This window comes from Carassius gibelio, chromosome B22 (genome assembly GCF_023724105.1).
Source record: "Carassius gibelio isolate Cgi1373 ecotype wild population from Czech Republic chromosome B22, carGib1.2-hapl.c, whole genome shotgun sequence".
Lineage (NCBI taxonomy): Eukaryota > Metazoa > Chordata > Actinopteri > Cypriniformes > Cyprinidae > Carassius > Carassius gibelio.
The window spans coordinates 40,098,256-40,113,238 of record NC_068417.1 but is presented as its reverse complement, the minus strand read 5'-3'; the positions used below and the strand labels follow the sequence as shown (position 1 = coordinate 40,113,238).

The window sequence follows — 14,983 nt, the reverse complement described above, 5'->3', positions numbered from 1 at the left end:
TTACTATAACATTTTGCACATTTACCTCCTCCTTATTTAATTCTTCCTTTAATTTATCTCTTATCTCTTTTTCTTTAGCCCTTTTCACTTTCTGGATCAACCTGCTATACTTAATTGAATATTTTTTTATTTCATATTTTACATTCTCCCACCACAATATCTTGTCTTCCCAATACATTCCATTTTCTTTTTCTTCTTCTATTATATTTTCAATCCCTTGTTTGTAACTTTTATTTTTTAAAAGTTCTGTGTTTAAAATCCAAACTCCAGGTCCCTTAATTTCATCTTTAAAATTCATTCTCATTAAAACCATTTTATGATCACTCAAAGAAGTTTCCTTATAAGTTACATCCTCTATAAAATAGGTTAGGTTTCTTGTACATAAAAAGTGATCTATTCTTGTTTGACATAAAAAATTACAGACTAGCTGTTTTCTAGAAAATTCTCTTTTCTTTTCATGCCTCTCTCTCCATACATCTATCATATTTTTTCCCTCCATCAAACCTCTTAATTATTTTCTCCCTGTATCTGACTTAAAAACCATTCCATCAGCCATATCTCTCTTACTAAAAACCGTATTAAAATCACCCGCAATTATTATTTTTCCCCATCCTTCTATCAAGTCTCTTAAAACAGTAAAAAACATAGTCTTTTCTTTTTCTTCATTTGGCGCATGTAGGTTGATTAAATTAAATTCTTCATTTCCATATTTAATTTTTACCCCTATACATTTCCCTTTTTTATCATCATAGATAAGTTCCCCTTCTATTTCCTTGTTTTTTCTTATTAATATAGCTACCCCTCTTCCCATTTGTCCTTCTCCGTTATTAAAAAAGATTTCTCCATCCCATCTCTTCTTAAAAACATCCATTACACCCCTTCTCCAGTTTGTTTCTTGCAATAAAATAATATCCTCATTTTTACACAGTTCTTTTAGTTTTTCAAATTTCATTTCATTCAACAGTCCCCTAGCATTAAAAACAACAACACTTAAAACCATAAAATATAATAAAACAAGCATAAAACCCATTTTCTCAGTCCGCGCTCTCAGCGACTTTCAACACTTCATATCTATTTACATTTACTAGAGGGTTCTCTTGTGTCACTTTTTTCCTAGCCTTATCCAGGTTCGGTCTTACCTTGGGCAATCTTCTTCTTTTGAGGCCTTTTACTTCAGTGTCTACATCCTCATTACTTTCCTCACTCTCTTTGTCTTCTTGATAGTTTTTCTCCATTTTGTCCAATGCACTGTCCAGTACCCTTTCAGTTTCTTGCACTGGTGCCAATTTTCCTCCTTCCATTTGAGTCTGCATCCTTTGTTCGTTGTCGTCCTCTCCTTGTCCATTACTGTTCTCTTTATTCCCACCGTCCTGCGTTCCTTCCTCCTCTTCCTCCATCTCCTTGCCTCCATCTCTCTCATACACCTGCTTTCCCTCCTGCTCCTCTTGATTTTGGTTGTTTTCCATCCAGCACTCACACTTATTCAAAACTCTCCTGCAGTCCGGGCAACTCACCGCTCGCAGTCTCTTGCGAAGTGGCCCCTTTCCAGGCACTTGTAACACGTAAATTCTGGGCAGTCCTTTACCATGTGGTCTGGGCTCATGCACAGTCTACAGGTCTTCACTTGGTTACTGTGCACCACCCGAAAAAACTGTGGACCTTCTGCTGTCTCCATCTTGGTGCTGTAGGGCAGGGAGGCCACCTCTTTGGGGAACCGCACTTTAATATACCTTGTCCCATCTTCGATGCTGGTGCCTGGGTATGTCCTCCTCCTGATGTTAGAGACTGGGGTTACCCCCCATCCCTCTAGCTTCTTTAGGATGTCCTCATCATTAACATAGGCAGGCAGGTGCATAAATGAGACAACATAGTCCCTGTTTTGCAGCCTTTTCACCTCACAGTTTATTCCCTTAACCGTCAGTCCATTGGTTAATTCATCTGCATCCTCCTCATTCTCTAAGGTAATTTCATATTCCTTTGTTAGCCTTGGTCTCACAGCCAGAATTTTTGCCACACCGATTCTCCCTGCGATCGCTTTAATAATGTCTTCTGCCTTTGCGTCCTGAACATGCAATAATTCCACAATCACTGTTGCTTCCTTCATATAAACTCTTTTTGCAGCACCTCTTCTTTCATCTTTATCCATTCCGTTTCCTTCTCGTCGTTGATTTTCCAGTCCAGGTTCTTTTTGCCTTTGTGTCCCTCCTTCCATTGCTTTGTCCGTCACCAAAGATTCATCCATTTTTAACATAAACAACCTATTAGACTTACTTTCCCCCCAAACAGCATACGCTGTTGGGAGGATAAAACTAAACAAAAAATAAAAAACAAAACAAAACAAAAACTCCTAAAACAAACACAAAAAGATTAAATACAAACAAGCTTAGGTGAGCCTTCCTCACCCTCTACTGCCACGTCACTTCCTGTGAGCACTCTATCGCCCCCAGGTTGGTATGGCCGTAAGCGAAGACTGCTGCAAAGAGAGGGCTATTTAAAGAGCAGCCAATCGAATCGCCAGTAGATTATATAAGTAGGAAAGAAAACCCAAAAGCTTAAAGCACCTGGTATTCCTAGGCAGTCTCTCATCAAAGTACTAACCAGACCTAAACCTGCTAAGATTCAGAGATCGGGCATTGACTCTTTCGTTTTTTATTTTGTTTTTTTATGGAAGATTATTATATAATTCGTGAAATTTTCCAAAAGATTAAAGCGCCTGGTATTCCTAGGCAGTCTCCCATCCATGTACTAACCAGGCCCAAACCTGCTAATATTCAGAGATCGGGCATTGACTCTATTATTTGGCAAAATTATTATATACTAAGTGAAAAATGTCCAAAAAGCTTACAGCACCTGGTATTCCCAGGCGGTCTCCCATCCAAGTACTAACGAGGCCAAACCTGCTTAGCTTCCGAGATCAGACGAAATCGGGCATAGCCAGGTTGGTCAGGCCCGTAAGCGAAGACTGCTGCAAAGAGAGGACTATTTAAAGACCAGCCAATCTAATCGCCAGTACATTATATAAGTAGGAAAGAAAACCCAAAAGCTTAAAGCACCTGGTATTCCTAGGCAGTCTCTCATCAAAGTACTAACCAGACCTAAACCTGCTAAGATTCAGAGATCGGGCATTGACTCTATTATTTGGCAAAATTATTATATACTAAGTGAAAAATGTCCAAAAAGCTTACAGCACCTGGTATTCCCAGGCGGTCTCCCATCCAAGTACTAACCAGACCTAAACCTGCTAAGATTCAGAGATCGGGCATTGACTCTTTTTTTTTTTTTTAATGAAAGATTATTATATAATTCGTGAAATTTTCCAAAAAGATTAAAGCACCTGGTATTCCCAGGCAGTCTCCCATCCATGTACTAACCAGGCCCAAACCTGCTAATATTCAGAGATCGGGCATTGACTCTATTTTTTGGCAAAATCATTATATACTAAGTGAAAAATGTCCAAAAAGCTTACAGCACCTGGTATTCCCAGGCGGTCTCCCATCCAAGTACTAACAATGCCCAAACCTGCTTAGCTTCCGAGATCAGACGAGATCAGGCATAGCCAGGTTGGTATTGCCGTAAGCAAAGACTGCTGCAAAGAGAGGGCTATTTAAAGAGCAGCCAATCTAATCGCCAGTACATTATATAAGTAGGAAAGAAAACCCAAAAGCTTAAAGCACCTGGTATTCCTAGGCAGTCTCTCATCAAAGTACTAACCAGACCTAAACCTGCTAAGATTCAGAGATCGGGCATTGACTCTATTATTTGGGAAAATTATTATATACTAAGTGAAAAATTTCCAAAAAGCTTACAGCACCTGGTATTCCCAGGCTGTCTCCCATCCAAGTACTAACCAGACCTAAACCTGCTAAGATTCAGAGATCGGGTATTGACTCTTTTTTTTATGCAAGATTATTATTATAATTCGTGAAATTTTCCAAAAAGATTAAAGCACCTGGTATTCCCAGGCAGTCTCCCATCCATGTACTAACCAGGCCCAAACCTGCTAATATTCAGAGATCGGGCATTGACTCTATTTTTTGGCAAAATTATTATATACTAAGTGAAAAATGTCCAAAAAGCTTACAGCACCTGGTATTCCCAGGCGGTCTCCCATCCAAGTACTAACCAGGCCAAACCTGCTTAGCTTACGAGATCAGACGAGATCGGGCATAGCCATGTTGGTATAGCCGTAAGCGAAGACTGCTGCAAAGAGAGGGCTATTTAAAGACCAGCCAATCTAATCGCCAGTACATTATATAAGTAGGAAAGAAAACCCAAAAGCTTAAAGCACCTGGTATTCCTAGGCAGTCTCTCATCAATGTACTAACCAGACCTTAACCTGCTAAGATTCAGAGATCGGGCATTGACTCTTCTTTTTTTTTTTTTTAAATGAAAGATTATTATATAATTCGTGAAATTTTCCAAAAGATTAAAGCACCTGGTATTCCCAGGCAGTCTCCCATCCATGAAGTAAACCATGCCCGAACCTGCTAATATTCAGAGGTCGGGCATTGACTATATTTTTTGGCAAAATTATTATATACTAAGTGAAAAATGTCCAAAAAGCTTACAGCACCTGGTATTCCCAGGCGGTCTCCCATCCAAGTACTAACCAGGCCCAAACCTGCTTAGCTTCCGAGATCAGACGAGATCGGGCATAGCCAGGTTGATATTGCTGTAAGCGAAGACTGCTGCAAAAAGAGGGCTATTTAAAGACCAGCCAATCTAATCGCCAGTAGATTACATAAGTAGGAAAGAAATCCCAAAAGCTTAAAGCACCTGGTATTCCTAGGCAGTCTCTCATCAAAGTACTAACCAGACCTAAACCTGCTAAGATTCAGAGATCGGGCATTGACTCTTTTTTTTATGCAAGATTATTATTATAATTCGTGAAATTTTCCAAAAAGATTAAAGCACCTGGTATTCCCAGGCAGTCTCCCATCCATGTACTAACCAGGCCCAAACCTGCTAATATTCAGAGATCGGGCATTGACTCTATTTTTTGGCAAAATTATTATATACTAAGTGAAAAACGTCCAAAAAGCTTACAGCACCTGGTATTCCCAGGCGGTCTCCCATCCAAGTACTAACCAGGCCAAACCTGCTTAGCTTACGAGATCAGACGAGATCGGGCATAGCCATGTTGGTATAGCCGTAAGCGAAGACTGCTGCAAAGAGAGGGCTATTTAAAGACCAGCCAATCTAATCACCAGTACATTATATAAGTAGGAAAGAAAACCCAAAAGCTTAAAGCACCTGGTATTCCTAGGCAGTCTCTCATCAAAGTACTAACCAGACCTTAACCTGCTAAGATTCAGAGATCGGGCATTGGCTCTTCTTTTTTTTTTTTTTAAATGAAAGATTATTATATAATTCGTGAAATTTTCCAAAAGATTAAAGCACCTGGTATTCCCAGGCAGTCTCCCATCCATGAAGTAAACCATGCCCGAACCTGCTAATATTCAGAGGTCGGGTATTGACTATATTTTTTGGCAAAATTATTATATACTAAGTGAAAAATGTCCTAAAAGCTTACAGCACCTGTTATTCCAAGGCGGTCTCCCATCCAAGTACTAACCAGGCCCAAACCTGCTTAGCTTCCGAGATCAGACGAGATCGGGCATAGCCAGGTTGATATTGTCGTAAGCGAAGACTGCTGCAAAGAGAGGGCTATTTAAAGACCAGCCAATCTAATCGCCAGTAGATTACATAAGTAGGAAAGAAATCCCAAAAGCTTAAAGCACCTGGTATTCCTAGGCAGTCTCTCATCAAAGTACTAACCAGACCTAAACCTGCTAAGATTCAGAAATCGGGCATTGACTTTTTCTTTTTTTTTTTTTTTTTAATGAAAGATTATTATATAATTTGTGACATTTTCCAAAAGATTAAAGCACCTGGTATTCCCAGGAAGTCTCCCATCCATGTACTAACCAGGCCCAAACCTGCTAATATTCAGAGATCGGGCATTGACTATATTTTTTGGCAAAATTATTATATACTAAGTGAAAAATGTCCAAAAAGCTTACAGCACCTGGTATTCCCAGGCAGTCTCCCATCAAAAGTACTAACCAGGCCCAAACCTGCTTAGCTTCTGAGATAAGACGAGATCGGGCATAGCCTTTTTTTTTTTTCTTTTTTTTTTATTATTATCAAAAGTATCAAAACAAATACAATTTACATTCAAAATAGAGTTTCATATCCATCACATAACTACATAAACACAAGAACTTGTCTGTCCTATCACCAAAAGTTTGCATGCCTACATACATTTATACGTTTAATTATAATGTCATTTTTCCTTTTTGTTTAGAAATGTATGCTTAAACCTCCTTCGTCATCCACACATACAAGTACACATCCATTAATGAAAACTTTTTCAAACAAATCTTGGCTCAGATATTTCCACATTAGAAAGACATTCTTTCTCATCACTGTTTTAAACAACAGATTAATGTCCACTTTTTTCCTTTCAAAATATGCCAAATTCCTTCTTGTCCAAATTGCATATCTTGCATGACTTAAAATGTAATTACACAAATTAACCTTCCAATCTTTACAATTATTACATTCACCGAATAAAAACATTTTCCTCCACTCATCTCCTTCTATCTCTTTTCCCCAGTCCTCCTTTATCAATCTTTTCAATTTTTCATGAAATATGTCTAGCTCTTTACATTCAAAAAATATATGCATTAACGTTTCTGCATCAGTTTTACATACATCACATTCTCAATTAACATTCTTATTAATTTGATGAATCACCACCTTTGTGTATATTCTATTATGTCTTAATTTAAAGTCCAAGTTTTCACACTCCAGTCCATTATACTTCACACTTAAGTTTTTCCATATTGACTTTACATTAATTCCTGGAAAAATTTTTTGCCACACAGCTTCTGATGCAGGCACCTTAATATCCTTTCCCACAAAAACGTTATATATTGTTTTCGTCGTTATATCTGTCAGACATTTCTTTTCACCATTTTTCCCAATAATAAACATTTTTGGCATTCCCCAGTTTCCCGGTTTAGTTGTCTCTCTCTCAATCATTTCAACCCAAGTCTTGGGCAAGCTTGTTTTAATATTTTCACATACCGAATCCACTTTTGATTTTTCAATTCCGTCATCCCATTCCACCACGTAGTCATACATTGCTCTATTTGGCATAAAACCTTTCACATATTCATATACCATATCCTTTAATTGTCTTACTCCCGCTTTCATGTATAGTCTATTATAAAACATTTTCCCATTCATTTTTATCTTTGGATTAAGAAAAATTGGCTGCTTGTATATTTGATTTATATTTTCACAATCATATTTCACGTCCATTAAAAACTCTGCCCATGCACTAAATACTTCTTGATAAAATAAGGGTATATTTTCAAACATTGGCTTCTTTAAAGCCATGAATACCCCTTCTTCTCCACATCCACTGCTTTTATCCAAAAAGTCTCCCATGAAACCTTTCCATCCATATTGCACTTTATCATATAAATACTTCTTCATTGTTTTCACTCTTATTGTTTTTCTTTTAACCTCTAAATCAATCAACTTTAATCCTCCTCCTGTGTAGTCTGCTATTAATGTATTTTTTGATATTTTAACCCCTTTCCCTCCCCATAAAAAATTATTAAGAACATCCTTGATCTCATTTACCACCCAAACTGGCAAGTCAACTGCACCTAATACATAATTACATTTGGTAAGCAACAAGGAGTTAAACACTATTACTTTGCCCCTCAGTGTTAATTCTCTTAATTTCCAAAAGCGTAGCACTTGTTTTATTTTGTTTAAAATCCCTGTCCAAGTAGCATCTCTTGCTTCTTTTGCATTAACTCCTATATTCACTCCTAAAATCCTTGTGTATTCTTTTGTGACTTTAAAATTATTTTCACACCCGCTCATATCTATCCCTCCTATACTCATTATTTCAGATTTTTCAATATTAATTTTTGCTCCTGATGCTTTTCCATAAGTTTCAACATGTTTCATTATTCTTTTTATACTTTCCATATCTCTTACAGTAAATGTTGTGTCATCTGCATACTGGTGAATTAAACTCAATCTCCCATGTGGTACTGGAATTCCTCTTATTTCCCTATCTCTCTTTACCAGTGTCGCTAGGGCTCAACTGATATTGAATACAGCATAGCAGACAGCGGACACCCCTGCCTCACTGATCTTTCTAGTGGAAAATGATCTGTTAAAACACCATTTACTTTTACACAACTTTTTGCATTACAATATAATAAATTTATCCACCTCAGAATCCTCTCCCAAAAACCAAAGTTCCTCATTGCTTGTTCCATAAAACAGTGCTCCACCCTATCAAAGGCTTTGTTTAGATCCATACATAAAAGCAAACCTCCTTCCCTATCATTAACCATACTATCCACTACATCCCTTATTGTGCATATGGTATCTGTAATGTCTCTTCCTGGTATACTGTATGATTGATTTGGCGATATTATACTTCCCACTACTCCTTTTATTCTATTGGCTAAGACTTTTGTCAAAATTTTATAATCAGTTTTTAAAAGACTTAAAGGTCTATAATTCCCCAAATTAAGAGGACTACCTTTATTTTTATATAGAATATTGATTATGCCCAAGCTCATTGATTCTGGTATCTCCCTTCTTTCTTCCATACTCCTGAATACCTTAATCAGTATAGGTGCTAAACTATCTATGAATGTCTTATAGAATTCATGCGTTAAACCATCTGATCCTGGACTTTTATTCGGCTTTGTTTGTCTTATTGCTTCTTTTATTTCTTCAATACATATATCACTGTCACACATAATTCTTTCTACATCAGTTAATCTAGCACTTACTGTATTTAAAACTTCATCCACACATTCTTGTTTTACATTTTCTTTCTTGAAGAGTTTCTTATAAAATAATTCTACCACTTCTATAATTTCTACAAAATCTGTTACCTTTTTCCCTTCTTCATCTTCCAACTTCATTTTGTGCACCTTTCCCCCTCCACCGCATACTGTGCCCTGCTCCTTACTATTACACCCTCGCACTTTTCCTTTTCAAACAACTCCATTTCTGCTTTTATCCTAAAGAAATGTTCTTTTGAGTACTCAGGGTTGTTTTTTCTATTTTCTCTGCTTCTTTCTCTAACATATTTCCCATGTCCTCCATTTCCCTCATTCTCATAAAATGCCTCTGCTTTGAGTACCTTATACTTCTTTTTTTGTATTTTCCCTTTCATTATTTCCCACCACTCACAGACATTCTCTTCAAATAATGAGTTTTCCATTTCACACTTTATACATCTGTAAATACTTTTCCTGTACTCTTCTTCCTTTAACAAAGATGAATTCAGACACCACATCCCCCCACCTCTTGTTTCCTTATTTCCAGCCATCTTTACTGTCATGGCAGCATGATCACTTACTCCAATAAACTTATATCTCACATTTTTCACATAATGTAATATTTCTCTTTTAACTAAACACAGATCTATTTGACTTTGTTTTAAGTTTCCCAGCACCATTTGCCTTCTTGAAAATTCCTTTTTAAATGGGTTCTCCTCTCTCCAGGCATCTACCAAATCCTCACTTTGCATTAATTGGTTTAAAATCCTTCTAGACACATCTGATTTGAAGTTTGCACTTCTAGACACATCTAGTCTTGTGCACCACACATTAAAATCTCCAACCACATTTACCTGTACACAGTGGTTTCATTTGCTCAAAAACTCCTTTTCGTTCGATTTCTACATTAGGTGCATATAAATTAACCAATCTAAAAAGTTCATTGTTGAACATAAAATCTATTCCTAACAGTCTTCCTTTACCATCATTATATATTTCCTTTACCTTATACATTTCACCTTTTTTCATCAGAATCGCCACCCCACAAGCCCTCTGATTTCCATGATTTACATAAATATCATGTTCCCAGATTTTCTTTATATTGACCATTATGTCTTCAGACCAATGTGTCTCTTGTAAACAAATGACATCTGTTTTAAGCTTTCCAATAACCTGCTCAAACTTATTCATTTCTCTGAGTCCATTACAGTTCATGCAGGCAATGCTCATTATGTCAAACATTGCATATATTACCAGTATTAGACGGAGACAACACATAAAAGAAACTCAAGTTCTTACTTTTTTGCAAAGCATTCTTCACCGCCTTTCATTTTCCTTTTCAGCAACTTGATACTTGCTTCACTTGTGTCCAAATCCTCTTCCAGATTTATCAGTGGAGTCTCCAGAGACTCCTTCACCTCTTCTCTTCTGCTTTCCTTATTCTTTAGGCTTTCTTCTTCTTCTTGTTGCCTTGTTCCTTGTTTTTTCTTTTTCCCTTCATCCCCTTCACTTTTTGCCCCTTTTTTGATTGCCCCTCCGTCTTTCTCTTCCATCCTCTGTACTCTCCCGATACTCCCACTACCGTCCTTTAAGCTTTCAACAAACTCTCTGCTGCTCTCTTTCTCAACAGTCTGTTGTCCAGCAGTTAAATCTCTTTCTCTCCATGCATCCCCTCTTTCCTCTTCCTCCACCGTTAAACTCTCCTCTGACTCTTCATACAGGTCCACGAAGCTTCCCACGCTATCTCCTTCCTCCCGCTCTTCTGAAATTTTGCATACGCAAAATGCATTTCTCATCCTGCAAATGCTACAGTTTCCTTCATTGCATTCCCTTACATAGTGGCCCTGCATTCCACACCGAAAACATTTAAAGTTTGGACAGTCTCTCACTATGTGTCCAGGTTGAATGCACAGACGGCATACTTTAACCAGTCTGTCATGTATGACTCGAAAGTGTTCAGATCCTCCCAACGTCTCAAACTTAGTTGAGTATGGCAGCGATTTAACAGTATCTGTGAACTTGACTTTCAAAAATCTTGTTCCATCAGCAATGTCAGTCCCTGGCAACATTCTCCTTTTAATAGTTGAAACTGCTGACACTCCCCAATCTTTTCGCTTTCCCTTTATCTCCTCATCTTGAATATAAGTCGGCAGATTTAGGAATGAAACCACCATCTCATTATTGCTTATTTCCTTCGCCATCACCCTACTGTTCTTTATCTTTAGCCCATCCAAAATTTTGTTTTTTCCATTCTCTTCTTTCATTGTCAGTTCATATTCTCTTGGATTTTTATATCTGCAACCAATTACCACTCCACATTCTTCTCTTACTTTTTTCAGTAGCTCCATCATTGTAATTCTGTCTTCTCCAACAATCTCCACCAACACAGTTAATCTCTTATCATAGCTTTGTCTTCTTGATTCATTTTCATTTTCTCCCATATTCCATTTACCTTGTCCTTTGTCCATGTTTGTCTTATCAGCCCGTATCATTTATCAACTCAAAAAGGATGAGATCCCCAAACAGCAAAAAGCTGTTTGGGGAATAAAGCAAAAAAATCTTCTTCTTTTTTTAAAAATAAAGATACCAAAACAAACCAAAAAGTCTAAATTTTCAAACAAACAATTACACTCCACGTGCTCTCAGCACCACTACTTCCACTTCCTGATTAGCTCAATTGCGCCCTCAGGTTGGTATGGCCGTAAGCGAAGACTGCTGCAAAGAGAGGGCTATTTAAAGACCAGCCAATCTAATCGCCAGTACATTATATAAGTAGGAAAGAAAACCCAAAAGCTTAAAGCACCTGGTATTCCCAGGCAGTCTCCCATCCATGTACTAACCAGGCCCAAACCTGCTAATATTCAGAGATCGGGCATTGACTATATTTTTTGGCAAAATGATTATATACTAAGTGAAAAATGTCCAAAAAGCTTACAGCACCTGGTATTCCCAGGCGGTCTCCCATCCAAGTACTAACCAGGCCAAACCTGCTTAGCTTACGAGATCAGACGAGATCGGGCATAGCCAGGTTGGTATAGCCGTAAGCGAAGACTGCTGCAAAGAGAGGGCTATTTAAAGACCAGCCAATCTAATCGCAAGTACATTATATAAGTAGGAAAGAAAACCCAAAAGCTTAAAGCACCTGGTATTCCTAGGCAGTCTCTCATCAAAGTACTAACCAGACCTAAACCTGCTAAGATTCAGAGATCGGGCATTGACTCTTTTTTTTTTTTTTTAAATGAAAGATTATTATATAATTCGTGAAATTTTCCAAAAGATTAAAGCACCTGGTATTCCCAGGTAGTCTCCCACCCATGTACTAACCAGGCCCAAACCTGCTAATATTCAGAGATCGGCATTGACTCTATTTTTTGGCAAAATTATTATATACTAAATGAAAAATGTCCAAAAAGCTTACAGCACCTGGTATTCCTAGGCAGTCTCTCATCAAAGTACTAACCAGACCTAAACCTGCTAAGATTCAGAGATCGGGCATTGACCGATTCTTTTTGTTTTTTTTTATTTTTTTAATGAAAGATTATTATATAATTCGTGAAATTTTCCAAAAGATTAAAGCACCTGGTATTCCCAGGTAGTCTCCCACCCATGTACTAACCAGGCCCAAACCTGCTAATATTCAGAGATCGGCATTGACTCTATTTTTTGGCAAAATTATTATATACTAAGTGAAAAATGTCCAAAAAGCTTACAGCACCTGGTGTTCCCAGGCGGTCTCCCATCCAAGTACTAACCAGGCCCAAACCTGCTTAGCCTCCGAGATCAGACGAGATCGGGCATAGCTTTCTTTTTTTTTTTTTTTTAATTATCATATTACAACATTCCATAAATATTTTGCACATGAAAGTCTTATTTACTTTTAAAACAGTCATTTAACATTTTTTTTTTCTAAAAAAGACTCAAATAAAAATTAAAAGCCTTATTAACATACATTTTAAGAATAATCTAAATAACATTTTTGCAATAATACATTAAAATGAAAATGTCATTCCAAAGAATGGATTCCCTTTTACAATTTTTTTTTTTTTTTTTTACAAACACTTATTTTTCATCTTTTATATTATAGTAACCAAACAGAAAATTTAGAATAAAAAACATCTTTATCCTAAAAAAATTGCACACATGTATTTTTGCCACCACTCAATTAGTTTCATTGTCTTTAAAGAAAACATGTCTTGCTTCCCCCATTTCCACTTTTCCTCCTTTCCTTTAGCGCTTCTCTTCTTATTTTCTGCTTTTTAAGAACCTGTTGAATGTCTACATCTTTTGTTCTTGCTTTTACACCTCTATTCAGTCTTTCTATTCCTTTATTTTCCAAACCAAAAATCCTCCCCCCATTTTCCACTTCTCTTACCTCCGGCAGTATCTTCATTCCCTTATCCTCATCCTTTTCTTGACCTTTTTCATAGTCCATCCCAGTCGTGTCCACTTCTTCCTTTTCCTTAGAAAAGTCTTTGTTAATCAGATTTATTTCCTCTTTGTCTACTCCTTCTCCCGTCTCCATTCCTTGTTCTCCATCTTTGTTCTTTTCTTCATTCTCATCTTTGTTGGTTTCCTCCTCTTCCTCACTGTCCTGTTCATCTTCCTTTCCTTGAGTCTGCCGCAGTGAATCATTTAAATGCTCAGTTGCAGTATCTCCCATCACCTCCTGTACGTCCATATTTGTGTCCTCATTTACCTCATGTTCCATCTCACATCTGCATCTCATGATTGCTTTGTCGCAGCCTTGGCACCGTGGGACTCTGCAGTCCCGCGCATAATGCCCCTGCTCAAAACAGTCTCGACATTTGAATTGCGGACAGTCCTTTTTCTCATGTTCCACACTTACACAGATCCTGCATGTCTTCAATTGGTTGTCATGAATCACTCTGTAGTACTGCACTCCTTCTTCAGTCATGAACCTGGTATTATATGGCAAAGATGTCACTTCTTTTGGAAACTTTACCTTTAGTCCGTCCGCCACTGTTGTCCCCGGATGATATCTCCTTCTTAGAGGCAATATGGGAATTACTCCCCAATCTATCAGTTTTTCAATTATTTCCTCATCTTCTATATAGCTGGGCAGACTCAAGAAAGATACCATCCTTTCTGTTGCACACAGTTTCCTTATCTCACATTCTTTTCCATTAATCATGATTCCATTCTACAGTGAATCACAGTCCAACTCACTTTCCATAGTCATTTCAAATTCATTGTTATTCTTTCTTCTTAGTCCGATCAGTTTTCCAATTCCTACTTTCTCTTCAACTGATTTAATGATCATTATTACTGTTGTGTTTTCTATATCTTTTACAGTCATTGTTAATGTTGCTTCTTTTCTGTATTGCCTCTGATACTTTGTTTGGTGGCTCAATTTCTTTATCAATTGCTGTCGTTGAGATAAATCATTTCTTTTTTCTTCAACTCCATTATTAGTTCCAGTACCTTCAGTTGTTTGTAGTTCTATTTTTCTGTCTTGTCCATTGGTTTTTCCATCTGGTTTTCTCCTTGAAACCACCTTTGCCCAAGTCTCATTCCTGCTTTCAGCATTCCCTTCATTCATATTCCTTTCCATCTCGTCAGCAATATATCCAGATTCTCTGATCCCCATCTCATGTCCATTTGACAGTCCGTGTCCTTTGTCCATTAAATCTGTCATTTTGTTATATGAAACCCCAAACAGTATAAACTGTTTGGGGTTAAAAAAAAACACTAACTAATATAAACTCAACACAAACAAAAAAACAAACCAACAAATAAAACTAAACCAAACTACAAAATGGAAGAGCCTCTCTCTTCCTACTACTGCCAGCTCACTTCCTGTTGCACTCTAGCGCCCTCAGATTGGTTTGGCCGTAAGCGAAGACTTCTGCAAAGAGAGGGCTATTTAAAGAGCAGCCAATCTAATCGCCAGTACATTATATAAGTAGGAAAGAAAACCCAAAAGCTTAAAGCACCTGGTATTCCTAGGCAGTCTCTCATCAAAGTACTAACCAGACCTAAACCTGCTAAGATTCAGAGATCGGGCATTGACTCTATTATTTGGCAAAATTATTATATACTAAGTGAAAAATTTCCAAAAAGCTTACAGCACCTGGTATTCCCAGGCGGTCTCCCATCCAAGTACTAACCAGACCTAAACCTGCTAATATTCAGAG

The 14,983-nt window shown here is 37.5% G+C and overlaps 4 non-coding genes and 3 pseudogenes across 4 annotated transcripts; all 7 read right to left on the bottom strand.

Moving 5' to 3' along the window:
• Positions 1 to 2,838: 2,838 nt before the first annotated feature.
• Positions 2,839 to 2,957, bottom strand: LOC128007237 (uncharacterized; annotated as a pseudogene).
• A 502-nt stretch (positions 2,958 to 3,459) lies between these two features.
• On the bottom strand, positions 3,460 to 3,578 carry LOC128006295 (5S ribosomal RNA). The gene has a single exon (XR_008178924.1). It is a non-coding gene; the product is annotated as a 5S ribosomal RNA (ribosomal RNA).
• A 496-nt stretch (positions 3,579 to 4,074) lies between these two features.
• On the bottom strand, positions 4,075 to 4,192 carry LOC128006677 (uncharacterized; annotated as a pseudogene).
• Positions 4,193 to 4,561: 369 nt separating this feature from the next.
• Positions 4,562 to 4,680, bottom strand: LOC128000277 (5S ribosomal RNA). Its single transcript, XR_008173065.1, has one exon. It is a non-coding gene; the product is annotated as a 5S ribosomal RNA (ribosomal RNA).
• Positions 4,681 to 5,039: 359 nt separating this feature from the next.
• Positions 5,040 to 5,157, bottom strand: LOC128006676 (uncharacterized; annotated as a pseudogene).
• A 369-nt stretch (positions 5,158 to 5,526) lies between these two features.
• Positions 5,527 to 5,645, bottom strand: LOC128005887 (5S ribosomal RNA). Its single transcript, XR_008178527.1, has one exon. It is a non-coding gene; the product is annotated as a 5S ribosomal RNA (ribosomal RNA).
• Positions 5,646 to 11,756: 6,111 nt separating this feature from the next.
• Positions 11,757 to 11,874, bottom strand: LOC128006320 (5S ribosomal RNA). The gene has a single exon (XR_008178948.1). It is a non-coding gene; the product is annotated as a 5S ribosomal RNA (ribosomal RNA).
• Between the last annotated feature and the right edge of the window lie 3,109 nt (positions 11,875 to 14,983).